The sequence below is a fragment of the Sus scrofa genome, chromosome 18 (assembly GCF_054392235.1).
Source record: "Sus scrofa isolate SSC_HxYL_T2T_F1_AM1 chromosome 18, Sscrofa_HxYL_maternal_Yorkshire_Landrace_v2.0, whole genome shotgun sequence".
Classification (NCBI taxonomy): domain Eukaryota; kingdom Metazoa; phylum Chordata; class Mammalia; order Artiodactyla; family Suidae; genus Sus; species Sus scrofa.
The window spans coordinates 38,417,929-38,444,588 of NC_139400.1; the positions used below are offsets into that span (position 1 = coordinate 38,417,929).

The window sequence follows — 26,660 nt, forward strand, 5'->3', positions numbered from 1 at the left end:
CAGTAAAGGAAACCAAAAAGAAAACAAAAAGACAACTTACAGAATGGGAGAAAATATTTTCAAATGATGCAACTGAAAAGGGCTTAATCTCTAGGGTATACAAGCAACTTATACAACTCAACAGCAAAAAAACAAACAACCCAACTGAAAAATGGGCAAAAGACCTGAATAGACATTTTTCCAAGGAAGATGTACAGATAGCCAACAATCACATGAAAAAATGCTAAATATCACTGATTATTAGAGAAATGCAATCAAAACTACCACGAGATACCACCTCACGCCACTCAGAATGGCCATCACTAATAAGTCCACAAATAACAAATGCTGAAGGGGGTGTGGAGAAAAGGGAATCCTCCAGCACTGTTGGTGGGAATGTAAGCTGGTACAGCTAATATGGAGATCATTATGGAGATATCTTAGAAATCTATATATAGAACTACCATATGACTCTGCAATCCCACTCTTGGGCATATATCCGGACAAACCTGTACTTAAAAAAGACACATGCATCTGCATGTTCACTGCAGCTCTATTCACAATAGCCAAGACAAGGAAACAACCCAAATGTCCATCGAGAGACGACTGGATTAGGAAGATGAGGTATATATACACAATGGAATACTACTGAGCCATAAAAAAGAACAAAAGAATGCCATTTGCAGCAACATGGATGGAACTAGAGACTCTGATACTGAGTGAAGTAAGTCAGAAAGAGAAAGACAAATACCATACAATATCACTTATAACTGAAATCTAATATAAGGCATGAATGAACCTTTCCACAGAAAAGAAAATCATGGACTTGGAGATTAGACTTGCGGTTGCCAAGGGGGAGGGGGAGGGAGTGGGATGGTTGGGGAGCTTGGGGTCAACAGATACAAACTGTTGCCTTTGGAATGGAATAGAAATGAGATCCTGCTGTGTAGCACTGGGAACTATGTAGAGTCACTTATGATGGAGCATGATAATGTGCGAAAATAGAATGTGTACATGTATGTGTAACTGGGTCACCATGCTGTATAGTAGAAAAAAAATTGTATTGGGGAAATAACTATTAATAATAATAACAAAAAAGTGTATCATCTGTGAATCTGAAGACAGCAAGGTAATGCTAAAAATATAAATTTGTAATCTCAATTGAAAAGTGATGGATTTACTGGGTTGTTGAGAAAGCAAATTTTAAAAACATGCTTTAGTGAACATTTGAATCTTATGTCTAAATCTTTAACACTTAGTGTTATTATCATCAAAAAAACCTAAGCTGACTTTAGAAAGATAAAACAATACATGTCAAAAAATCCCTTCTAGGAAGTTCCCATGTAGCTCAGTATGTTAAGGATCTGGCATTGCCACAGCTGTGGCGCTGGTTCAATCCCTGACCCGGTAACTTTGACATGCCTTGGGTGTGGCCAAAAAAATAGTCCTTTCTAATGTAGCCAAACGTAACCTTGATAATTATTTCCTATTGTCCTAATGTTCCTAATGTCCCTAGTAAGTCAAAGGGACAGAAAAAATCGTTAGGATTTTTCATCCCACATGACTGCTCTTTTATATGACCGCATTTAAATGATTCAAAATACCCATGAGTCGATCTCATGTCTAGTATTTATGGACTAGTTTGCTCGACACCATTGTTCCCAATAACTCATTAAACCTCCTGCAGAAGTGGTAGGGTGTAGCAGGGAAAGTGTGGGTTTTGGTGTTATGGCACTTTGATGCAATGTGAATGTGGGCTTTACTATTTACTTTCTGGCCCTGAGTGTCAGTTTCTTCATCTAAATCATGGGGATAATAATGGTACGCATATGTGGGTTTGCCAGGAGGGTTAGAGATAAATTATGAGACAACAGTATTCAGTCATGCTGCACATACTGGCATTTAATAAATGTAGCTACTATGCTTATCATTACAAGTTGCGTCTTAGCTAGTTGCTACTTGCTCTCATCAAAAATGAGGAATTTGGCACAGTCCACTGGGTGAGCCCACTCCAAATACTTGGTGACTGTTTCATCACCTTAGCCCTCTCATCTATAGTTTAAATAGTGTTATTTATTATTTTCCCACACTTTGGCCATCTTGTGGTTTTCTGCTAAACCTGTTTCAAGTTCCTGAAGTCCTTCTTAAATTGTCCTTCAAGACAAAGACCATGGTAAGGCCCTTCCATATGAAGGAAGAACAACAAATTAGGAACCATTACTTTCTCTCTTTAAAGATGAGCAAACCAATGCCCTCACTGAGGTTTAGCAAATAAAGATATAAATAGGATGCTTAGTGAGATCTGAATTTCATATAAACAATGAATAATTTTTTTAGTATGAGTATGTTCTTTGAATGTATATTATAAGATAACATTATAAGCAAGTGGAGAAAAATAAGGGAATAACACCCTTCTTACTAATAGAATTCAGATTGAAAAGATTTTGGCCAAACTTATTTATCTTTTGGAGAACAGAATTTTTAGGTTTCTGTAGCACATACATGTTGCAAGACTGCATGCATTTTGTTGTTGTTTTGATGAGGCCTAAAATATGCTGTTTTCAAAGTGATTATCAGGGTAACCTGTTCCTAACAGGTGGGTTTAAATATCTTATGGAGGCATAACTGTATAAAAGGAAGGAATGGTTCTTTTTTTTTTTAAACTAAAAATCAAGGAAAAGATTTACATGCTTACAGAGAAAAGTTATTGTGTATATGGCAGCCTGTCACTGACATGAAATTTCTGAAACAGAAAAAGTATTCCTAGGTTGATTTGCATACTTTATTTACAATAAAAAATCTTATTAAATTTGTATATAGGTAGCTATAGGAGAAAACAAGTTAAACATGGTATAAAATAATTTTCATGTATTATAATTAATGTTAGGGTTCCTCTAAACACAGACTCTTGATTATTATACAAATGTTGTTTCTCTGAAAGAAACCTAAATAGTGCTCTTATTCAGATTCTTACCTAATATTGTATCCCTTTTTCCAATAGACATTTTAAAAATTGAAAATGACTGACTCATAGCAAAAGAAAAAGCAAACTTGCATTTTCTGGTTATAACATATGATTGAGATCATTGTCCAAATCTGATATGGTAACAGTAAAGATAAAAAGAATAGAATTCCATTATATTCTCAAGACTATCCCTCATATGGTCATAATCTGTTATTAAATATCTTTGTCTTTTTAAGGAAGGCTAAAAGTATTCAACTTCTGGGAAACAGGAATAAATGGACATTTGTTTTATCATTGTGCATATTGTAAAATGTACCATTCAGGAACTACATTGAACTGTCAGAGTCTTGAATGATGGACAGACTTTCGTCCTATTAATAAGTTGTAGGTCAGATGAAAATGTTTTACTGCCCTTGAAAATGTGAAGAGTGTACTTTCAATGTGCTAAGGAAGTGCTAAGATGCTTGAAATCCTATAAAACTATTTAAAAATAATTTTCATCCTAATGGATAGATGTGATTTTATAGTTCAGATTGCACAGAAGTGTTACCAGATTTTGTCTGATTAATCCAGGAACCTTGAATAACACGAATCCACACATCGCACTTGAGAAATATCTTTCTAAGTACATGTATAAACATAAATTAAACAAAAAACCCTAACAACCTTTTCAGTTGCATTCAAATACAGGGTTTGAAAAGGATAAACTGGCTGAATGGTTAGAATGTGAACCACTGAAGGGAAACACGTTGGAGGGGAAGTTGGTATATTACTCACTAATGAATCAGACATTTCCCTCCTTTAGTGTTTGATAATGTCCACAGCATAAGGCATGGTGAATTCCAAATGGGGAGAACTGTGCTCAGGACTGAGTTTATATAACTCCTCTGGTGCTACCTAAAGCAGAAATCAAATGGCTACAGAGGGAATGCTGGTGATAGGTGGATCCCATTCCTGATATGGCACTGTCACAGAAAGAAGAAATCCACATCCAAGGAAAGAGGGACAAAGAGGAGAGAGGCATGAGGATGCCAAAGGCCAGGCTATGACCTGAAATATGGAGTGGTCAAGTGGGGTGGGCATTCCCCTTTAACACCATTTGCACTGAGCTCTTAGGGTATATCTGAATTTTATTTTGCTCGTACCTGAGAACTTTTCTTGGAAATCAATTGGCAAGTAGACTCTCTGGCCATGAAATGAACTAGGGACTCTTTTCAAGGTGAATTTCATTAGTATATAACATTTCCTTTTCAGGCAAAGTAGAAAAAACTTTTAGGAATCATAAAAATAATGTGAATGGAAAGAATAACAAAGTTGGCCATATTTTGTATGGATGTGGATTCCTTGGATGGATATAATGCAATTCTAACAGTACTGAGAGAAAAATTAAAAGCATATAAAGATCACTATGTTGAGATCAATACATAATCAGAGAATAAAAGAACCAAACAAAACTTTCTACAAAAATCTTAAATACTTTTAAAAGAATAAAGTATGTCAAGCAAAGGTATCCTTGTAAAAACAGAACAGTACAGAAAAATAAGTACAGAATCCAATATCCAAAACTCAGTAAACAGTCTGGATTCTTGAAAAATCAATAAACCAAAAGGTTAGTACAACTTAAAAACAACTATGCTCAGGATTGCATTTGTATAACTGATCAATTCACAGAAAAATAATTCAGGGCAGGAGTGTGTGTATAGAGTATGCGTGTTTGAGGGAGAGAGAGGAAAAAGAAAGAGAAAAGCAGGTAAGGCATTAAAACAACTTTTTAACTATATAAGTGCTACCCTCTGGTTGGCATCCCAGCCTCCTGCCCCACTGCCCTCCAGGTTCTTTTCGTCCGATGGCGCACATCTCTGGAGGAATATAGGGAAGAAGAGCTAACTATGGCAGAGAGAGGCAGGGCCAAGGAGTATCTGAATGGAGACATTACTTGCAAGATGAACTGGAGTTGCTCAAGCACAGCGGAGGCAGGGGATAGACACTCTGGACAGAGAGAACAGCCTTGTAGGCACCTTGGGGAGAATGTGCAGGCCTGTTCCGGAAGCAGTAACTGGCACAGAGGTTGTGGGGGGTTGGGCTGGATGTGGAAGAAGCTAGAAGGTTAGGCTGGGCACATCAGAGAAAGTCATATACATCCTGTTGAGGGGTCTGCACTCTATCTGGAGTGAAGAGTCATTGAGAGGTTTTAGGCAAGACGTGGAATCCAGCATACTTATAGCTATATATTAGACAAGTGTGTTGACAGTGCAGCGAGTAAACTGGAGTAGAAAGGAGTTTGAGGCCAGAGGACAAAACAGAAGGTCACTGCATCTTCCTAGGCAATAGAGGATGAAGACTTACGATAGAGTGGATGAAGATTCTCAGATCTGTATCTTCATCTCTTTATCTCCAGAGTCCAGAAATACACTTCTCAAGCATCAGTTTTGTTATGTCCAATAGCTATCTACTTAAGATTTAATCCTACAAATACTTATTGAAGACCTAATATGTGCAAGGTCCTTAGGTGGACATGAGTAAAAAAATTAAACATTCCTGCTGTAGTGGAACTTACTTTGTAGCAGGTGGACTCAGACAACAAATTATACATAGGACAGTTAAATTAATCATGTAGTATATTAGAAATGGATGAGTGTTACAGGCAAAAACAAAACAAAAGCTAGATTGGGGGATCAAGAGTGCCTAGAGAGAAGGTGGTGGAAAAGGTCTGTAGCTTTAAAAAATCTGAAGGTAAATTTTAAGGAAGGAGTTGAAGGAGGAGAGACTTAGCCATCTAAATATATCTATGTATGGTGTGTCTGGGGCACAGTGAAGGGGCCAGTAAGACTGCATCTTGGTGATCAAGACATGAAATCAGAATAGAAAAAGAATCAGAGCAGGTAGGGCCTAGTAGGCCACTGTGAGACTCGGGGCTTTTATTGGAGTGAAATGTGAAGTTGCTGCAGAGTGTTGAGCAAGGGAATGACTACAGTTGAATGGAATCACCTTGACTGGGTGTGGGAGAAAATTGCTGGTGGCAGGGGCATGGGACAGGGCCAAAATGGAGAAGTGAGGCTGTTTGGGGGTTGGGAGTTGGGAGGCTGCTCTCATAGTCCAAGTGAGTGATGGCAGCAGTCTAGATCAAGAGGAAGGAGTGAGTGATGAGAGGTGGCTGAATTCTGGCTATATTTTGAAGACAGAACTAAAAGATTTGCAGATGGATTTGGGGATAAGGTATGTGAAAATAAAGGAGTCAAGAATATTCTAAGGATTTCTGACAATAGGCAAGACATGGACGCAACCTAAATGTCCACCAATAGAGGATTAGATAAAGAAGATGTGGTACATATATTCAATGGAGTATTACTTGGTCATAAAAAAGAATGAAACAGTGCCATTTGCAGCAATATGGATAGACCTAGAAATTAATACAGTAAGTGAAGTAAGTCAGACAGACAAATATATAAGGTCACTAATATGTGGAATCTAACAAAAATTGATGAAAAAGAACTTACAAAGCAGAAATAAACTCAAAGATTTTGAAACCAAGTTTATGGTTCCCAAAGAGGAAATGGGCAAGAGGGATAAACTAAGGAGTTGGGATTGACATATACACACTATTAAATATAAAATAGGTAACAAGGACCTACTGTATAACAAGGGTAACCTACTCATGGGTGGAGCATATCTGGCAGGGGTGTATGAAGATCATGAGTTTAGTTTTCATGGTTAAAATATTTTTAGGCATCCAAATGGAGATGCTGAGTTTGCAGCTGATCTTTGAGTCCTGGAGTTAAGGAGAAAGGTCTAGACTTGAGACTTAAATTGGAAGTTATCTGCATATCACTGGTATGAAAAGCCATGAGACTGAATGGGACCACCAAGGAAAGGAGCATAGGGCATGAAGAGAGAAGAACTGTGTGCTGGGGCACACCAATGCCAACAGGCTGGGGGAGAAGAGGGTGACTAAGAAGGAGCAGTCGGATACATCTTCTGATACCTCCATCTACTGCCATGAAACTTGCTCTCCCATTCTAAATTCTATCTCAATGCCTGATGTTTCCCACATTCCCAGTTCATCATCCTTGAGTCCCGCCCACAGGTGTTTTAAATATGTCCACCTGTGTCCATGCTTACTGTCACCTATAGTTCAGGGCAGTATCACTTATTGCCTGGATTTCTACACCAGCTTCCTATCTGGTCTTCCATTTCCCCTCTCATCCCTGATCGGCAATTCCCCAATGTAACAGAGATATTTTTCTAAAAAGACAATCTGATTATGTCATTTATATGTTTAAAAACAATTTAACTCCTTAGCACAGCTTAAAATCCAGCACTGCCACTTGCCATAATCTCCCTAGAAACCTAGGCCTAGCTACCCTGTCCTCTGAGTTCTTAAAGCAAGCCATACACTCTCCCACTCTGGGTTTCAGAATGTAGATCTCTTTATGGAACACTCCCAATCTCCCTCACCTTCACCTGGTTAACTCTTACTCTCTCTTCAAGTTCATTTAGGAAACACTTCATCTTAGGAAGCCTTCCCCAATGCCTCTCTTGCTCTCAAGAAAGGGATTAGGAACTCTCTCCTACACTCATACACCAAACCTATGTTCCCCTTATCTAGACTTCATAACATCATGATACAACTTACTTATTCATAACTCCCACTAGACTGTAAGCTCTATTTTAGCCCCTGGCGTAGAGCCATTACACAGCCTTTGGTAAGGATTTGTTGAAGAATAAATAATGGAATAAATTAAAATGTGAAAGGTTCTGAAAAAAAACTCTGGCAGTATGGATATACTAGAAACAAAAGACTAGATTAGAAATTTATGTGACAATGATTCAACATGGATTTTGACCACAGGGGAGACTAAGAGTCAAGGATGGCTAAAAAATGTCCATCTTGGGTGTCACAAACAAAGTTAAGGAAAAGTAAGCAGAGAAGAGTTCCAGGGCAAAAATAATAGTTTAGATAGTAACTTTGAGGTGCCTGGTTATTTAAGTGGCAATGTCTTTAAGGTAGCTAGCAACATGGGGACAGTGGTCTAGAGAAAAGAGGGGGTCAGAGGTAGCAATGTGTTAGTCCATAAGTGTATCTGAAGTCATGCAGGTGCGTGAGAGCACCCACAGGCCTATTTAGTAAGAGGAAAGGAGGGATTTAGATGGAGCCCTAATGAAGACCAGAATCTAAAGGCCAAAGGAAAGGTCTGAGTATTATTTCAGAAGCTGAAGGAAAATTTTCAAGAAAAGGAAACAAGATGTATGGTGTCAAATCTCAAAGAGGGGTCAAGTGGATAACAAAACCGTCCATCAAATTTGGCAATGAGGTTTCCAGTGGTTAGAGTGAGGATATTTCTTGGGAATGGTGGACAGACTGCTTGAGTTGAATGAGCTAAAGAATAAATAACAGTAAAAAATATGAATGAGAAATTTTTAAGATTTCATTATTTAAAAGGTAAGGCAGAAATAGGAGTGAATACTTAAGGTTAAGTGTATATTAAAGATCTATCAGGGTATGTAACATGTATGTTTTCTTTCTAGAAGAAGCACCAAGTTGAGTGAGGGCTGACTGTAAAAAGGTTATGAAGATTTTAAAGATGAGAGGGGTTGGTAGAGAATGATGGAGCAAGATGCTCAAAGATGTGGGGAAGAATGGGATCAAGATCGTAAGTTGAAAAGATCATTTCATCATTTGACACAGAAGCAAGGAGGTAATAATGGGTAACATGGAAATCATTTAGGCTTCTGTTACTCTCTTAAACTATGAGAGAAGATATTACACTAAGAAAGGCAGCGAAAAAAGAGTCAAGAGTTTGAGAGAATACTGAAAGTTTGTAATCATTGCGGTGGGAATGGGTAAAAATGAGACGAGACAAATAGATTTGAAATAGGTGCTTCTCATCTGTATTAGCCAAAATGGAAAATGACAAAAGCAAGAATAAAAGTTCACCTGAGGAAATACTTATCCTAAAGCACAATGCTCATTCTCATTGAGTATCTAAACAGTGAGCAAGGCAGATTTGGGAATTAAATGGTCCCATAATCATAACCTTGGTAGTGAATTCCTTGTAATGTTTATATAATTCATCAGATCTATGAAGCTTTATTAAGAAGAAATGCCAGCATTTGATTATTTTTATTTCAAAACCAATATTATTGAAATCTGTAAGGCATAACTTCAGGGAAAAGAAAAACATATTGAAACAGATACTTTGTTCTATTTGCAATAAAATCAACAGTCTAAAGATGTAAAAGAAATGAATCAGATATAATGATTATCTAACTGAAAATTAAAACTCATTTAGGAATTGTGAGGGAGACTTTTTCCTAAATACCAGTCTTGTTATTCATTCAGAATCTTTAATAACATTTGCAAAGTAATTAATCAAGTTATGACATAGATTCAAGAGCTGTCGCCTTTCATTGTCATTAATGAAACTGTCTGGGGTTTTATCTGCACTTTCCTGGTGATTTAAAGCACAATTTTTTGTAAGCTATTTGAAGACCAGAAAAAATGTTTAAAATCAATGGACCTTGACATACAGGTTTCAATGAACAATCCAAGTGTGTGTTAGTGAGACCGAAATACAATTTGGAGGTATTTTAATTTTGACATAACATAAAGTGAATTTTTAAAAGTCCAAAATGCATATTCATTTCTATAAGGAGAAAGCCTGACCACAAGCTCACTTGGGACAGTGTAGCCTTTGGTAGGAGCTGGAGGGATTCTGCCTGAATGTGAGTCCAGAGTTAGATGACAGCTGTTCACCTAAGACTCCCAGAGGAGCAAAAAGACAGGAAGTGAAGGCAGGCCCTGATATAAGCTTTCCTCAACTCTTTAGACCACTGCCTGTGTTAACGTTTAGAACATGAGAAGTACAATTCTTACACACATTCCAGCATGAACTCTGTATAATCAAGGCCCTAAGAAATGGTCTCAAGACAATATCTGCAAAAAAGCTAATATACATCCACAGCAGATGATAGCCAAATGGATAGTTTTAAGGGCCATAACTTTAGTCCCAACAGTAACAAATGAATAATAATGCCTTGATATGCTAGCAAATTTCAGTCATAAAAATGGTATAAAACATTTATAAGGTTTATTTTTAATACTCCGATTTCTTCTGAGAACACAGAATTTCATTTACAGTGTTTCTGAGTCGCTAAAAGAGTGCGTAGACATGCCTCTGACGTTCAGAATAAAAATTCTTTCTGTTCTGCTACATATTCCTGCTGCTATTACTGGTAGCTAAGGGTAGGATAGACTAAGAGGCCTGATTTAGGAATGGATAGATGACAGTCTAGTTTCTCTCAGAATCAAACTCCATGAGACGGATTTGGAAGAAGTTGAGACTTTGCTTATCATGTTCCTACCATTTTCTTGTGAGCTCCCCTTGATTCCTTGCTCAGTTTTGACCAGCCTTTTTCCTACTTGGAAGGTGGCGGCCTGATTCCTAATGGGAAACTCTCTTCATGACTTGCAATGAACTGAAATCCATGACCTGCAGTGAATTCACCCACCTCTCCCCTCCTTTAACCTCACTGACCAGATGCCCTGGTAAAACCTGCAGGGTCCTCTCCTTCATTATCTATTTCCAATTCCTGCAGCATGAGAGTAGCCACAAAAAATGTCCTAAATTAAATCTCATTTTTTCCCCAAAATGTACAAATACAGAGTCATTTGACTGTTCACTTATCAATCAATGAGGCTTTTTAAGTGGAGTTAAAAAATCATCTAAATGTGAATGTGTACAAATGCATGGATATATAATTATTACTGATGGTTTGGTCAACCGTTGAAATAGAAATTAAGCATGTTGAAACTAAATAAGGGAATTACTCCTCATACAGTTTTAGCTACAATTAAATTTCAAAACAAATTTTAATTATAATATATTTACATATTCAGCAAATCTTCAGCACTTTAGAGAATCTCCATTTCATGACCGTAATATGACCACAATTTTCCTTTCTGTCCCCGCCAAGATATAAGAAGTTGACAAAGTCTGGCATCCTAATGTCACACAGAATCAGGAAACGTTTTCTAGGGACAAAATGTGATGAGATATTATAAATTTACAACATGACATCGAGAGAATGTCAATGACTATGCTTTACTACTAATGCCTTCTAAATACTACTTGCTTTTAGAGGGAAGGAGTTGCTGTTTCCATAGCTATTAGTACCTTTCAACTAATCATGTGCCTTTCAACTGCACTTACAGCTACATATTTATTCCAAGTCTATATGGAAAGTCTAGTTACCAGAAAATATACACTCACAAACAGGAAATCTAACTACAGTAAGAAGGTGTTTTTTCCTCCACACAATAGAGTTCAAAGATGTGTCATCTATGTATGCAATCTGGAGCAAAATCCAACACCACTCTTATTGTTGAGTACCCTTCTCTCCCCTCCCATATTATAGCAACTTATGATTATAGCATTACATTTTCCAAGCCTGTTTGAACTTGCTGCTCTTGCTTATAGATACAAACAACCTGCCCTTTTCTGTGCAAAGCTTTCAATCAGTAAGCATGTCAGGGTGGGTGGAAGGATGGCAGGAATAGCAAAAGGGAAAAAAAAATCAATTTTCAAAAAGCATCTGGTAACAACTGAATATTTAATCAAATTAGCCTAGAAATTCCTTCTTATATTTAGGACTCTTTGCAAGGCTGTTGCTTCATGGCACAGAATGAATTTCAATAAGTGTCATATATTTAGTTATATGGCTTATTTTAAAAATTTGTTGAACCTGGTCACTGACTCAGAATAGACATCATTCTAAGATGTGACAGATGGATATTGATACTGCATAAAAAGATTGACATTAGGTGGAAGGTTCTGGGCAGAGGAAAAATTCCATTCATGTAACATTTAACAAAATATTCCTGAGTACCTACTGTGTACCAGGATAAAATGATACACATTTGGACTTAGTATTAGAATAGAAAGAGAAATTGTTCCAAAATAATTTCTTTGGGGTTAGTAAGGATTACAATGAAATACCAATAGTAAGTAAGGTCTTTAGAAGTACTTACATTTCTCACATTGCACCAGAAAAATGCATTAGTACTCATTCAAACATCCACTATGTCATGGTTGCAGGATTTTAGACCCAACTCAGATTTTTGAAGATGCTGTTTACTGACCCTTAGCAAAAACCAACTTCCTATTTTTCTGGAACAAAAGGGGCCTTACATTATTTCAAAGATTTCTGAGACATCAAAGAGCTCAGAGAGACATACAGTTTATGGGTAATGATTTAGGATTTAGTGAATCAAAAACACATGGATTAAGTTTCCTTTAAGAGACCCAAGGTTTAAATTTTAAGAGCTAAAATGTTGGTCTAAACACACATTAGTCCCAAGAAAAGCCAAAAGCTATTTTTAAAGATAGAGTTGTCTGATGGACCTAAAACTTGGCTTGGTTTTACTTTCCCACATGATTAGGCCTCAAAGGAGGCAACCTGCCTTCTGCTAAACAAATTTACTCCACCTCTCTCTGATTTGTGAAGACTACATTATTTCAAAGGTCTCTAGCTTTGAATGCTCTTCTTGATATTTTCTGTAAACTATTTAAAACCAGAAATATCTCATGGTCTTACTGAAAAACTGGAGTAGATTTTAATTCCTCTAAGTCAATTCGTTTTTAATAGACAACTTTAAAATTGGACTCAAGTTTCTAGGTGCTCAGATTTCCAACTATCAGGGAACAAGAGATCATTTCAAAACAGGAAAAGGCCACTGATCTTAATATGTGCCTTGTTTCATGATATATTATTATATTTGCATTTAAAATAGTAGGAAGAAATACAGTACATAATCTTCCGTTCTAACACAATGGCCTTCCTGAAGGCCGCTAGTCTAGGCATTTCACTGAGTTTTTAGGATTAAAGGAAACAAGTTAGTGCACAACCTGTAAGTTTTTATTCCTTTGGAAAAATAGATTGCAACACTGATCTGATGGCTTTTAAAGGGCACTCGAAACCAGTGCAGCACACGTTTTGAATTTCAGTGGTAAAGGAAAAACAACTGGTGAAGTAAGGCAGATCTTAAAAAAACAAAACAAAGAACCAGTATTCCAAACAGAGAGTGTATTTTGAATGAGAACTTGGGAATGAAATATGAAATCTACATATAAAGTTATGATGAATTTAGATTTCAGAAAATTACTGCTGAAGTTTAAGAATGAAATAACTAGATTACTCCTTACTTTAGAAATAAACAGTTTGATACAAAGTATGTGGGCTGATTAGTTTAGGAAAACAAGTATGTGCCAATAGACGATGAATTAGAAAATATCTTTTTGGTTTTTTTTAATTGCTAACTTAATTTTCCGGAGAGGAAAAAAGTCTGAGAATTCTAGATGACAAAATACTTTGCAGAAGCAGTCCTGGGCTCTTTGGCCATGCATGCTGCTGAATTAAACAGCATTTGAGGGTGACTCAGGGGACTACTTGGCAGGTATAGTTGTGACCAGGATTGCAAATGGGACCATCAGAGCCAAATCTAGTTTGTAGGCATTTTGTCTCTCTAGCTTGCACAGTTTTAAAGATGCCGAGTCAACATTTTAAAATAAATAGATTTCTAGCTTCTGAAAGTGTGAAAGATACCATCACATGGGCCGACACCACTCACTGAATTTCAAAGTAACTCTGATGAGTGCCAAGTGGCTACTCTTCCTCTCCTTTTTTTCTGGGCAGGTTGTCAGTCCCTAGTAAAAGGGTTAGCTTTACTCTTTTAGGTTACCTGTTTGCAAATATTTATTCAGGATATAAAGAGGGAAAAGGGGGAAGGAAGAAAAGAGGAAGAAAATTCAGCACAGTGGTTTAACACTGGAAAGAGAAAAGAGAGAGAGAGAAAAGATAAGAAATATACAGGAGACAGAAGCTGTAAAACAACAGCAATTCCTTCCTTTGCTGTCTCCAGATTGATATTATGAAAGAGATCTGTGACAAAAACTGTAGGTATTACTCTCAACAAATTCCACTGGGCTAGGCTCAGAGTGTAGAAAATAAGAAGGAAAATTGTCCCAATGGCGCAATATTCCTGATCAAGTATGGGACAGGTGAATGCAAGGAAATAACATGATTCTCTTCTTCAGTTGCCCTCAAACCAAGGGATGTGGTACATCCCTTCATTCTCACCTTTGAGACTGTAACAGACTATGGCAGGCACTGTCCAGGTACTTTCCATAAAAAATCAGGGACTCCACGTACAGCTGTGCAGCCTATGCATTGCACAATTCCAGTGGAAAAAAAATGAGAATGACACTGCCAAGGAATGCAAAGGAGAAGCCCTGTTCCAGATAGCCACATGTCTTATTCTTCTACCTCCTTCAGGTTCTAGATCAAAGGCCACCACTTAAGTGAGAACTTCTCTTACCCCACTGCCAATTTTTTTCAGTCACCACCCCAATTCCTCTTATCCTTGACAGTCCCTACTCCCCTCTCAACTTCATGCTTCCTTATACCCTCAGAACCACTTCACATACATTTTATTTACGTATTTTATTTACTGTTTTCCTTCTTCAATATGGAATAGAGCTCATGAGGCTGGAGACTTTTTGTCTGTTTTATTTTCTGCTGCATTGACAGTCTATAATTATGCCTGGTAGGTACACAACAAATTATCCTGAATGCCTAAATCCTCAATCACATTCTTAAGAGTACAGAAATCTGGCTTTCACTAGAACCTGTGATTCTCTGACCACATTTAATAACTGATCGGACCAGATTTCATAATATTCCTTTGCTATGTTAGAAGAAATACTTTTCAAATCCTATGGACCATAATATAATCTATATGGCTCTTAAACTCATATAATTTCTATTTGTCCTAAAGCTACATAATTTATTATGTAAATTTAAAACAACAGGAGTAACCTGCATAAACATACTTGCACAAATTTATACAATCACAGAGGAAATACGTATACCTGGGTATGCAATTAACCAGTTCATTGTTTTTTTCTTATTTTCACTGTGCTCACACCTCCTGTTACAAATACCACACATGTGACTTTTCTCTCAATTACATTTTACAGCTTATAAAAACACTGTCTTCATTTTGTCCCTTGAAAAGCAAAGCAGTCAGATTTTACTGGATGTTTTTATTGAAACAAATCCCAAGGGGAATATACTAAACTATTAAACACAGCTGAAGAGATATCTGAGAATGGGTTTTCTGATAGAAGGGTAGATTACAAAATTACAGCTCTTAATCTGATAATAGGAGAATGCCCCACACATATGAATGGAGCTTTTTCTTCAGGAACTTTACTAAAAAAGAGAAAGAAAAAAAAGTGGAGAAAGAGAAGGTGAGAAAAACTCCTGAGACTAGAAATGTTATAGTCATTATTTATTACTAACCTAAGGATTGCAGCCCATGCCTCATTGGAAAATGCTTCAGTTAACCTTCCTTGACCGCTGGGCAGAGGCTGCATGCTGCTGTCGAGATAGCATGGGGGCTAGGCTCACGCACAGTTTCCCTGTCTATAGCATGGGGAAGTTCAGATACTGACATCAGCCTTGCCTATTTTGTAAGATTGTTATAGTATCAGAAAGATGATATACTCAGAAGCTGCTTGAAAATTTTAAGATTTAAGTTCCAATCTTTTGATTTAAAAAAATTTCTATTATTTAATAGCAAGTGGGCTAATTTCTAATGTTGTCACTCTCATGCGATGCCCCCTCAAAAATCAGGGAACTTGATTCCATTTTGCATGTGATTTATTTATCCAAATATCTAATTCTTCAAGGGCAGATATTTCATTTCTTCTTTTTAAAATGTTCCTCTAGTACCAAACACATATGATGTTTAACCTACAGTTCTTAGCTATTTTTGCTGAAAGAAATGTGGGCTTGGCAGCAACTCTGTTAAGAACAGAGAATCAAAGTGATTCTAAATTGACATTAGTCAGTATTCTATCATTTATTACTAAGAGGTGACTATTTATTTGCACTGAGCAAAGCCCATGAAGAAACTCTGCCCTGAGGGCTCAGTATCAAAGATACTAGTTTCAACATAACCAGCCAAGTAAAGGAGGTTAACTCCTTGGCACTTAAGTTTCTGCATATTTTCTCCCTTTAAGGTGGAACAATTGGGAAATTTGGTATCCCATGAACAAACACAGCAGCCTAAGAAAAATATTGGGGATGATGGGTAAAGTAACACATAGATGATTCTGGTGAGCCTAATAAGAAGAAACCATGAAATTTGAGAAACGAGGCACAGAAGGTCTTGGAATCAGCTCTGACCGAACCAAGGGAAAGGGTCGAAGAGGAAGGTGGCAGAGAGATGGGAGGCGCTCTGAATGTGTAGGGAACTGTGTACTCATCATGGGTGTGTCACCATAAGCATTGGTGCAGCCACTTAGAGAAAAGTGTGTGTCCTGAGGGAATGTTATTAGACCTTTTGAATTATGCACTTTGTTTTAAAATGACCACATTGGAGAAAAAGTTTATTTGAAGCTATTATATAAATGTGCAAAAGGAAAATTAGACTAATGCTGTTTCGGACTGTTTAAACTAACAACTATGGAAATTGATTTTTTAAATGTATTTCTTTGCCTAACTCTCCTTAAAACTAATTTTAAAGAATTTCAAGATTACAGTGGGTCATGTGCTTACTATAGTCTTAAAAGGAATTTATAAGGGTACTTCTCCTGCTTAGAAAAGTGTTATTTTTCTTTTATTGTAGGTTTAAAAGTCTTGAAAATACTAGTTATGAACTTTCCTATTGAGGGGCTGTGGTTAATCTCATACATCTGTATCATTCAGGTAAATCTCATCCACTAATTCTGATGGCGCGGAGGGTACATCAAATGCAAACCTCTATTGTGATGTATCAAGAACAAAGCAATCTTTGAAAAAGCAGTAGTCAGCACATCATCTTCTATATGCCATACATTCCATCATGTTAAAATCTAAATATATTTAGGGTAATAACTATATGCTCATGCATTGCACATTAAGTCTAAGACATGAACAGAATTTTTAAATCACCAGTAAATTTTATAGGCAATCAGCTACATTTTTAGTCTTCGAAAATTGTGAAAATTGATGTAAATTTTACTTGTATTATTCAGCAGTTCGAAAAGAATGAACACTGGACACACCACAGGCTTGCAGTCTGACTGGAACCAAAGCACCTCACTTTCTGTTCCATTATGGAAGTAGTTAAAACAAAGCCCAATAAGCTTAGAGGCTAGAAAGAAAAGCTATATACCTGTAAATAACCCAAGCACCACTTACAGTTTACATAAAAGCACAATTTATGTCCCAGAGGCACAGAGAAACACGATGTACATCATTTCAGATCATCTTCATGCAGAAAAAATTCATTAGTCAGCTATAATAATTTAGCTATAAAGGAAAATAATGTTTTTTTCTGAATCCATTTGCATGGCAATGTGCATGTGTCTGGCTGATGGAAATGACAGAATAAACCTCCACCCAACTCTACAAAATGTGAACAGTGTTCTTAAAATTCAGGAGAGGGTCCAAATAGTCTACATGCTCTCCAACGTCAGTCAGTTTTACAATCCTCTCATTTCATCAACCATCTTAACTTGGCAATTAAAGTCATCCAGATTATTTTACCTAAGAGAGTTGACAATATTTCATTTGCCCAGGGCTCCTTTGAACATAAAAACTATGATAAGGTAAAACACACTGGGCAACTATTCATGCATGAGCCACAGGAACTCTCTCCAACTGCCAAATTAGTAAATGGCTCTTTTAAAACATAAAAGGTATGAAATGGGAAACCGTACTTAGAAGTAAATTCTGTATTGGCAACAATCTGTGAAAAATACTTTCGTTGGTGCTTTAATTATTGGGTCAGTACCAGCATTAGCCAGACTGCCCGACCTCTGGTTATAATCTACTTCACCTAATAAGATAGATGTCCACAGAGCTCCAGCAAAGAGATAAGGTAAGATTAAAAATGATGGATCACAACAAGCCCTGTGTATTTGCCAGAAATGAAGAATTCAGATCCTCAGAGACACCTGCCCCTTGGACGGGGCCCCACGTAATACGAATAAAGAAAGGTTGGGAACGAGGAAACTGCTCGGCTCGAACCTTTTGACTGCCGCATCACCCTGGGACAGAGTGACCATATCCCTTTTGTAAAGGCTGAGTCAGATCACAGCCTTGAAACTTGCCCGGCCGTGACCATCATACATCATCTCCCCAGCGCCCCTCTCTCTCTCGAGTCACACAGGTGGCTGTCACAAGCACCCCCCACCCCCGCCCAGAACGAAAAGCCCCGTTCTAGTTCCGTCCTCACCCTTGGGCCACGTTCCTTCAGTTTCTGAAGCCCCTAAACTCTTGCCCACCCACCCCGCCCCCAGTCTTGCCCTCTGAAACAGCAGTCAGGTCTCTCAGGGGAACAAAGAGCAGAAGCGCCGGGACGAGGGGTGGGGTGTGGGATCCGAAGGGGGCTGTAGTTTTTTACCTTGCGGTGCCCAGGAATCTGCCGCGGAGAAGTCAACAGCACAGGGACCACCCGCGCTCCTTTCTGCCCCGCCTCCTCGCAGCAAGTCAGCTGTCGCCCCGCATCTGGCTCGCGCCCTCCGCTGGGTTCCGCATCTGGTCACAAAGCGCTCGGGGAGCCACGGGCGGCGAGAGCCTCCGGGTCACCTGAGGCCGAGCCCAGCCGAGCGTCCTGTCTGCCAGCCGGCCGTGCTCCCTCCACCCCTTCCCACCCGCGCGCTGCCCGGCCCGTGACTCAGCCGGGCATCGGCGCGCGCGGCCCGCGGCGGTCCGGGCGCGTCCAGGCGGGAGGCACGCCAGGCGACCCGACTCGGGGCAGTCGCCCGCCCGCTCCTGCACGTGTCGGTCTGTCTCGCGCGCTGTCCGTCCACCTCGTCCACCGGTCCAAAGACCGCTGAGGTGGGGACGGGCACCACCCAGAGGGGGAAATCGGCCCCCGCCCTTCCTGCCGCCCGCGCGCCGCGCCGGGCCCCGCAGGGGTCGTGTTTCCTCCTGCCCCTCCCCCGCCCACGACAAGGTGAAACTTTCTAGGTGGAGAAGTTTTCTCGCCCCGGCCGCGCGCACTCTCCCCCCGCCCCCCAGCTCCAGCAGTTTCAAGTTAGCGCCGCGGGAGATGAGCGGAACCGAGTCTCCCCCTCCTGGTGCCCCCGCGGCGAGCGGCCCGGGCGCTCCGAGAGGCTGAGCGCGCACACGGCGCGTACGCGGCGCGCACCTCCGCGCCCTCCCGTGCGAAAAGCGCCAGGTTCTGCTCTGAGGAGCTTCTCCCGCGTCTCCATTAGCGGCTGGATGCTGACCTGGAGACACGGAGATTTGGGCACCACAGACAAGGAATTCATTGTCAGAGACGGAGGTAGGAGTGGATGGACGAACTGTCCCAGTGATTTCATTATGCAGCGATTATCCCCAACTGTAGTAACTTAGGTTTCTGGAAGGAGGAACGCCACAGGAGTTTAACCCTGAGGAAAGTTCAGTTTAACTTTTTAATTTTTATTTTTTTAAACTTCAAGCGCAGGAAACCGTCTGATTAAATAACTAGGCAAACAGAAGTGCACAAGCATAACAGAACAAAAGTCGAATTCTTGAAGGTTGAAATCATTTAAAAAAAGGTTTTGCGGGCTTGGTGAATTATATTAGGATGAATTTGCGTTGGTAATTTTTTATATCTAACATGTCAGTATAAAAATTGACATTAACCTTCGAGAGGAAATAAAACTCAGAGGTAACAGGCTCACAGGAACAACAGCCTTACCTCTCAGGACTCTGTTTCTTCTGACTCTCATAAGGGTCTGTCAGATAATGGCAAGTGTTAGTTATTGAGAGTCAGGGGACCAACCATTTACTATGCAGGTTCAGGAATTATTTACCACAGAATGAAAAACAGAAAAATACGCTAAGGATAGTTGGCATCTTCCTGAGAGCTTACCGTGTGCCAGGCATTACACAGAGCACTTTCAGCCCTCAAAAATGATTACCTCACAAGTCCCCAATTTTGTAGAAAAGGAAAATTCTCCTTGCATTATACTAGAACCCCGCATTGAACGATTTGCAGATGAGGAAATCTAGTGCTTTTGAGTTCCTAAGAGAGTCACACAATGGATTAGTAAGAGAGGAGAGATTAGAACCCAGCTCTCAATCCCAGCCAGGTGTTCTTCGTTTTGTGCCAAGAGGGGGCAGGCTGACAAGGTTAAATAAACAACCTGGTCCTACTGAAGATTTCCTGATATCACATGACAATTTAACAATGACTACTTCATGTTAAAATGCGAATTTACTGATTGGAGGGCCCTGGGCCTGTTTATGGCCAGATCAATCATGTATTCGGATTCATACCAACTTTCAATAAAAGGTGAAGATTGAATTTCCATACATGCGCGAGCGTGCGTGCGCGCACGCACACACACGCGCACACGCACACACACAACTAGCCACAAGCTGTCCAAAGGAATGATTAAGAGTGCTGTTTCTATTTTTCTATTTCCTGGTTTCCATAGCAATATGTTAACTGGATTTTTAGATTGCATTATGTAGTTGCCTTAACAGGTTTTCTGAGTTTGTGTGCCATGATAAAAATATAAAAGAAAAAAATTACAGTTAAAGTGGTAGAAAGACCCAGCAAAGCCAATGCAAACTAGAAAATAAAATAAATTATAAATCCAACTAACCTATTCTATATTTTCAGCCTTGAAGTTTCCTAGTTTCTAGTTACTGACAAATTTCAATCCAATTTTGAAACTCGATTAAAAATTATCATTTTGATTTTTTAGCCATGATAAGAAAAAAATTTATAAAAATAACATAACTAAAAGTATGTGTGTGAAAATCAAATAATTAGTTTTTATACCTTACTAGATAGATTTGATCAGGAAAAGTTTAGAAGTAATTTTCACATATTTGGGTTAGGATAGAAACAGATACTTTTAAAAAGCCATAGGAGTTCTGCAGTTGCATTTTGGTTTTGCGGCAGACTTTAATTGTTGCTGTTTAACTTTCCTTGGGTCCATGGCATGAGTGACACACTGTATGATGAAGTTCTGTTGGTATTTTCCAAACCAAACCAAACCCTTGTGGCTGACACTGTTGGCTGGCTAAGCCAGCACCTGTTCCTAAGCAGATATCCCCTTGCCTGCCTCCATTCTTAGGGTTGAAAAGGAGAAATTTTTGCTTTAATAAACTTCTTTGCAGCCAGCTATGGTAATGTGATGTTATTCTAGCATTGAGGTCAAGCTAAAGTCTGTTGGGGACTTATGGAAAAGGATTTAGTTTTCTGATTAAAGAGATGTAGCAAGTTTGTGCCACCCCTTCCCATTTCTTGCTTTCTTGACTATGTAGAGTTAGCTGTCTTGTTACCATAAGGAGAGACGTTGGCTTTGACATTACTGAGCTACAGCATTAATGCCAGTAGACACCTGCTTCCAGCTTTCTTATTTTGTGGAAAAAATACTTGTTCCAGACACTCTTAGCCAGAGTTATCTTTCACCTGGGACCAGAAGCATTCAAAACTGATACACCCCTCAAATAGGAACCAAGATATCTCCAAGGCTGAGTTTAGCCTAGTAGTTAAGAGTGTGGGTTTAGAACCAGACAGCCTAGATTTCAATCCCAGTTTTGCTGCTTACTGGCTATGTAACTATAGGCCACTGGCTTAAAGTCTCTGTGTCTTATCTGTAAAACAGAGAAAATAATAGGGTTATTGTGAAGATGAAATGAGAAACTATAAGTAAAGAGCATGAAGTAGTATCTGGTTAAATATAAATGCTCAAAAGTCATGAGTTATCCTTTTCCACATGCTTGTGAGTAACTTGCAGTGCTAAACTATAAACAGGATTATGTCTCTGCAGCTCTAATCATACTCTAAACCTGCCATACCCTTTTTTCTCTCCCTTAATCACATGAAAACTTGGCTCTTTGATGGTACTCTTTAAGTTCATTCACACAGCACTGTTTTGTTTGTTTGTTTGTTTGTTTGCTTGTTTGTTTTGTTTGCTTTTTAGGGCCACACTCATGGCATATGAAGGTTCCCAGACTAAGGGTCTATTCGGAGCTACAGCTGCTGGCCTACACCACAACTATAGCAAGCTGGATCCAATCTGCATCTGTGACGTACACCATAGCTCACGCAGCTCTGGCTACTTAATCCACTGAGCGTGCCGGGGATCGAACCTACAACCTTCTGCTTCCTAGTTGGATTCGTTTCCTTTGAGCCATGATGGAAACTCCATATGGTACTGTTTTTGAAACAAAAATGAAAGCAATCTTCTTAGAACAGTAGCTTCTTGATGGAAGCATGTGGAAGGTAAGGCCCACAGACATATACAGTGCCATAGAATGTTTTTTAAAAGTCTGACTTGTGCAGACAGAATATATGTTCTGCAGCTTGCCATTGTCCTCCCATCCTCTCTTGTAATGCATCCAGACTACCTCTGATCTTGATGTCACCATTTTAGGCATTGGGATTTGTGACCCCTCTCTTATTTACTTGGATTCTCTCTGTTCTCTCCCATTCCCCAACTCCATTGCTCCAATTATTGAGCCTAAATATCTCCCCAAAAGGACAAGAAGCGTTGAGATGATGGTTTCTCAACTCATCTCTGTGGGCAAATACAATTCAGAGGTGTAGGTCTGCTCTTACTTTTTTAGAGATACATCATGCACATTAGAATTTTCATGATTCTGAAAATTTATGTGGAAAAACCACAACAGAACAAAACAAAAACAAAAACAGTAGCGATTTTCTGTAAAATTAGTTTAATAAGTAATACACTTTGGGAAGCTTTGCCTTAAAGAATGGAAATTCCAGCTACAAAGGTATAAAAGGGAGCACTTTGAGTATGAACTGCTTTTATGTCAATGTTTATTGGTCATTTGTGGCTGGGCTCTCCAAAAATAAAACATGCAATGCTAAGTTATCTAAAAATATGACTAAGCATATTTATTATTGAGGACCAGTATAAGACTGTTAGGCTCTTGAAGTTATAAGAATCGTGATTTTAATCAGAAGTCCTAGGGAACTGGAGCCAGAAAAATTAAAAATAAATTGATATCTCCAACAGGGTACCACAGTTTTGTTAGTGATTTGGTTCATTTTCACATCCAGCCTCTCTCTCTAAATTAGGCAAAGGTTTAATGTATTTCCCTTTCATTTATTAAATGTCTACCATGTATTGCATCAGTCATGTGTTTGGGTTCCACTTAGGTCCTTATAACAAAACTCCAGGATAGGTATAATCCTTCTCAGTTTATGTCCAGGGGAATGAGGCTTAGATAGATCATGTAACTTATCCAAGGTCATACTGGCCTATGTCTGTCTCTTTCTAGAACTCCTGCACTTCCCATTGCAACTATTATAAATTGTCTCCTGTCCTGTGGTGAATGATGCAGTCTTTAAGGCAGAGCGGAATTTAAGGCTTCCTTTCATTTTCCTTTCTTCTCTGTCTAAAAAGTCAGCCACAACAACCTAAGACATGGCCACTCTTCTGTTTACTTGACTTTTGGGGACTGGATGTCGCTGTGAAGAATAAAGGTGCTGGCACCCCCTATGCTGTCTGGTTGTCTGTCTGTAAAACACTGTGCAGGTTGGGGCATGGGTCCCAGGCAGTCAGGGTGGCCTGGGTGGTGGGCTGTGGGTGCATAAGATCAAGACCTCCCAGTGAGAAAAGGAACTGGAATGCTGTCTCCCCAATGTCTCTGTTTTCACAACCCCAGAGCTCTCCTTTGGGGACCCAGGGAATGTGAGAGGGAAAGGGAAGCACCAGAGGACAGAGAGTCAGAGATCCTAAGAAAAGGTCTTTTGGAGAGTCTTTGTTCTCTCAGTATATGAGAAGTAAAGATGAAAGCTTGCAGAAAGTCCCAGAGGCTGTCCTCAAATTTTTTCCTATCAGTACTTCCATCCTTGAAGCCTTGCTAATTTCTTTTCCTTTTTTCTTTTTCTTTTTCTCTTTTCTTTTACCTTGTGGTAAATTGGTAAAAATCATTTTTGGAAAGAAAAAAGGGGAAAATATTTTATTTTTATACAGCATAGTAGAGCATTACTTTCCCAATGGTTATCTCTTTCATCTGTTAATTGAAACTGTTTGGCACTATACGGATGGATGAACCCATCTTGTGGAATAATGCACTTAAGAAAATGTGTTTCCTTTATTGATCAGCTTTTCTTTATGGATAGAGCTTTAAAAATGTGTGTATAAGTATGTGCGTTTGTGTAATTACTGCAATTCTAGGTTTTAACCACTAACTTGGTGAGGGCTTTGGCACCTAACCCCTGTGGATCAGTTTCTTCAGCTGTAAAAGCAGTTCCAAAGTCTGATGAAATGATTTTTAAAAATTAGGTATTAACCAAAATTTTGCTGAAACTGGTTATTTGGAGTAAATATAGCAAACAATTTACTAATTGTTTTATACATAAAGGAACATTATATTAGAAAGAAAGTACTCCAGTGTGTGGTTCTTATTAACTACTGCCTTGTTCAAATATGATAAAATTCTTTTTTTCTACTCCAATGACTGATTTAGTAAAAAAAAACCTCTGGGATAGTATCTTCAATGAATCTAAAAGTAAATTTGACAGTTTAGAAATGGCTACAAAATTTAACAGTTTAAGAGGGAATATCTAAGTTTTGGTGGCACTGATAAATGATAGAATGTTTGAAAGGTTTGATTAGAGTCACTGTATGTGTCATTATTACACATAACTAACGTATTCTAAAGTGTAACAATGATCATTCCAACACTTTCACATTGACCATATTTTAACCTTTTGCTTAACAAACTTAGAGTCTATACATAATTGCTATTAGCGTATGTACATGGAAGGAAAGGCAGTAACTCTGAATTAACCTGTTTGCCAACAAAGAATTAAAAAAAGGAGAGCACAGATAAATTGTGACCTGTCAAAGGTCATGTTCAGAAAGTTAGTGGTGATGCAAACTGCTTCAGACTTCCAGTTTGTTGGTCTACTATAAACATTCCTGCCTTTACTTACTTTGAAAAACAAAATCCAACCAAACTACCCCCAAGAGGTAACTGCAAACTAACCTCTAGACAGAATTGTCAGAGCCAATAAAATCACCTGCAAACGTTCTGCTTATGTTGAAGGAACTTTCAAGGACTGTGTAACCTGAATTAGAAAAGACATCTTTTTAAAGCTTTCCCTGAAGTATCTGTGCATCTGTTTTAGCCCGAGATCCCCATATTAGAGCTGTTATCAGGTACTGTCGGCTCTCCCATTGCTACTGTTAACAAATGGATTTGTCACCCTAAAGTTAAGAAAAACCAGATGTTTCCTTTGTTGTTCTATATTCTGATGGCAGGTCAAGAGCCTGTTTAAACAGCCCTAGTAAAATTGAGATTTAGAAATTGAGATCTTACTAACCTCGTCAGTGAGGTTGTATGATTTAGTAGCATTTCAAGATTAAGACTGAATTTCAATATTTGGCTGTCTACATCTATCAGATTACTTCCAAATTAATCCTTTATAAATATAAACCTATGCTTTATGGGAATCATAATTTGTATGGAAGCAGTTATAAATACGGAATAAAATATTTAAACATGTCAGCTTTTGTAATCCATCAACGAAATTTCTAACCAAATGTTTATTGAGCCCCTGCCATGTGCCAGGGAGGTGTTAGTGTCTGGAGCTGTAAAGATGAATGGAATGTGGTCCTTAACATTGAGGGTCTCATAGTCTAGCACAAAAAACTGGCATGTAAATCAGCAGACTTGATACAATGTGCCAAGTGGTAAACAGTGTTAGGAGGGTGTTATGGGCTATCTGCATGGGGATCAAGAGGAGGTAAGGAGCCATGGAAGACACAGCAAAGGAGGCTACAGTTGAGCCACATATTTTATGTATGATAAGCAGGAGTCTGCCAGGTGACTGTATTTATAGGGGGTTGGAGGTGAGGAAATGGATTCTTAGCAGAGAGAGCAGACATATAGGCTTAAAATAATTATAATTGTATATTCAGCATTTTACCAGTAGTTCAGAATAGTTGGGAGCACAGTGCATTGGAGGTAAGGCAGGAAATGAGTCTAAATAAGTAGATGAAGATCACAATATGAAGAGTCTTGTATACCACACCAAGAAAGAAAACCTGTTTAGCAGGTGATAGAGTCATCTAAATATTTATTTAATAATTAGAATTTTACTTTTTATCCAGATAATTCTGGCGTAATGGAAAATTTGGAGCAAGGTGAATTAGAGGCAGGGTGGCAAAAGGGAAGGCTTTTTTTTTAATGCAGGGAAGCAATGATGTAAATTTGATGTAAGGCAAGGACTCCTGGGGTGCAGGGCAGGGAGGAAAGTTTGATGGATGCCTAAGGTGTAGGACATATAGGACTGCTTACAAGTAATAGAAATTAAGCAACACTCAGAAAGGCTGCTTTTTTTTTCTTTTTCTTTTTAGGGACGCACCCGCAGTATATGAAAGTTCCCAGGCTAGGGGTCGAATTGGAGCTACAGCTGCTAGCCTACACCACAGCCACAGAAACCACGCCATATTTGTGACCCTACGCCACAGCTCAAGGCAATGCCGGATCCTTAACCCACTGAATGAGGTCAGGTATTGAGCCTGCATCCTCATGGATACTAGTTGGATTTGTTTCTGCTCAGCCACAGTGGGAACTCCTGAAAGGTTGCTTTTTATTTGCTTAATTTATTTTTGGTTGTTTAATGAAAGTCTGGGACACAATGATGCTTTAATTTTGGACTTGTTAAGTTTGAGTATTT

At 38.8% G+C, this 26,660-nt stretch overlaps 2 protein-coding genes across 5 annotated transcripts in view; one reads left to right on the plus strand and one right to left on the minus strand.

Moving 5' to 3' along the window:
* The window catches only part of MET (MET proto-oncogene, receptor tyrosine kinase), a 115,219-nt gene extending 96,393 nt beyond the window's left edge, over window positions 1–18,826 (minus strand). For both annotated transcript variants that reach the window (XR_014833220.1, XM_021078532.2), the window contains exon 1: window positions 18,396–18,826. The gene's annotated coding sequence lies outside the window, so the exon portion shown is untranslated. The remainder of the gene's footprint in view (window positions 1–18,395) is intronic.
* A 381-nt stretch (window positions 18,827–19,207) lies between these two features.
* TFEC (transcription factor EC) overlaps window positions 19,208–26,660 on the plus strand; it is a 631,163-nt gene continuing 623,710 nt past the window's right edge. For all 3 annotated transcript variants that reach the window (XM_085006038.1, XM_085006034.1, XM_085006036.1), the window contains exon 1: window positions 19,208–19,283. The gene's annotated coding sequence lies outside the window, so the exon portion shown is untranslated. The remainder of the gene's footprint in view (window positions 19,284–26,660) is intronic.